The sequence below is a fragment of the Rhagoletis zephyria genome, unplaced genomic scaffold, assembly GCF_001687245.7.
Source record: "Rhagoletis zephyria isolate East Lansing unplaced genomic scaffold, Rhagoletis_zephyria_1.1 Rzeph_scaffold_00106, whole genome shotgun sequence".
NCBI lineage: Eukaryota > Metazoa > Arthropoda > Insecta > Diptera > Tephritidae > Rhagoletis > Rhagoletis zephyria.
The window spans coordinates 449,942-452,087 of record NW_016157190.1 but is presented as its reverse complement, the minus strand read 5'-3'; positions in this window follow the sequence as shown (position 1 = coordinate 452,087).

Below are 2,146 nucleotides of genomic sequence, written 5' to 3'. Positions count from 1 at the left end.
ACAATTTTTGTGCATCAGCTTTGGTTTTGTTTATGAATGCAATGCATAGCATTTTTATGCTATGGATTTTCGGTATTGCAAATTTGCCAAGCCATGACAAATGCAAATGCGTGTATTTTGTTTGTGTATTGCAAATAATTTGCAATACAAATTTGCAATGCAATGATGCTAGGCCATTTGCACCGGATCGCGAATAGCCCTATAGTATTGAGAGCTTCTTTCATTATATCACTTATGGTTTCTAGGTATTTTCCGGTCCCCATTACTTCAAAGTTACTTAGTAGATCCTTTACTATAAGCAGCCATAGAAGCGGTGAAAGCACCCCTCCCTGTGGTGTGACCTTTACCGCATGCCTGACTTCACCCCATTCTGCTCTAATTCGTCAACAGCCTAAAAGGTTTTTTATCCATAGAAGGACCAAAGTGTCTATTGAAATTCGCTAAAGGAAGGGCAGTGTTCTTTAACATTGCGTAAAATAATTGATTTGTAGGTCGTAAATGCATCTGGCAACGCTGTGGGCGTTATATTCGTCTATGTGAGACCTCTTATGGTTAGCTAGCATAACCCAACCTAACCACACGCATAATTGCATGATTTACACTTTTGTCTCATCTCTTTTTCTGATGAACCTTATCGTTCAGCAGAAAACTGGTAAAAATCAATTTATGTGACCTTTGGCGTTAAATAAATTTTTTTTTGCAGATGTGGAACCGATGTAGAATTTTCACATTTCATTATAGTGGTGTTCGCAACATTCGTACCATTTTTCAGCTTTATGCGAGTTATTTGAACCTTGGTTAAAAAATATTAGTTACACGGGTTAAAATATACTGAAACTATGTTGAAAAATTTTTAAATTTATTGAAAAATCCCCATTTCAAAAGATTCCCCCATATTCATGTGTAGTATGGACGTACACATAAATGCATACATATGTACATGAATATGGGTATGTAAGCGTGTCTGCGGCTGTACCAATTAAAAATTCCAAAAATTTCATTCAGGTGAATCGATCTAAAAGAATGTCACCATAGTCATTTTTTACATGTCTTTTTGTGTAAATTACAAATGAAAACAACAATTCTAGCATTCGAAATCGCCGTGACGCAAATCGAAAACAAAGACGCACCAATAAGTAAAACACAACAAGCATATTCTAAAACATTTATACATATAAACATTAAGCAATTAGAAAGAGAAGCAAAACCATTTAAAAGTGTGTCATACTCACTAACATACCGAAGTGACGTCGAAGCCAAAGACTTCTTAAGTATCAAAGTATTTTTCGAGTATTTCCTGAATATTTACTACTGGTAGATTCTCCATTCACATTTGTATTTTTCACAATCACCCATTCCACGTATATTCTAAACAAACTGAAGAGTAAAATGGAATTTGAAGAAAAATTGTGTATTACTCGACTACATGCATACACGTACATATGTACATATGTATGTATATATGTATATATACATGTACTTCTGAACATGCTAAGCTGATATTTTTGTTGATTTTTTGCCTCGAGTTTTATGTTTGTTTACGTCGATAAGCGCCAACGCTATGAATGGCTATGAAGTACACAGAGCGTTGTGTCGGCGTCGCAATCTAGACGCTAATGGAGGGGAGCACATGAATATGGAGCAGAGGTTAGGTGGGGAGATTAAAATTTTTTGTGTTCTGGTTGTCAATGAAAAGAAAATAAAAGCTAAACTACATTGTATCTAGCCGCCAGATAAGGTCATAAACACTTCAGAAACTTCCCTAACTTTCTTGGTGGAAACAAGAAGTTGACAAATAATTATAGATAACTAGATATGTTTGAATATATGTACATATGTCTCATACCATTCGTACATAATTGCGTCGGCGGTGTCGTGGTCAAATTTATGAAAAATCCCTCAATTCGTTGAAATTTGTAATACTGCCACAGCCTTACCCGGGGCTTAAACCAGACAGTTTTCCACTAACACATGCGCACTTCTGCGCCCACTCCGTAGGTCCTGAGTTCGACCCCTGGTCTGGGCAACATCTAAATTAGAAAAAGTTTTTTCTAAGAGCGGTCGCCCATCGGCAGGCAATGGCAAACCTCCGAGTATATTACTGCCATGAAAACGCCTATCATAAAAATCATTCTCCGTTTGAAAG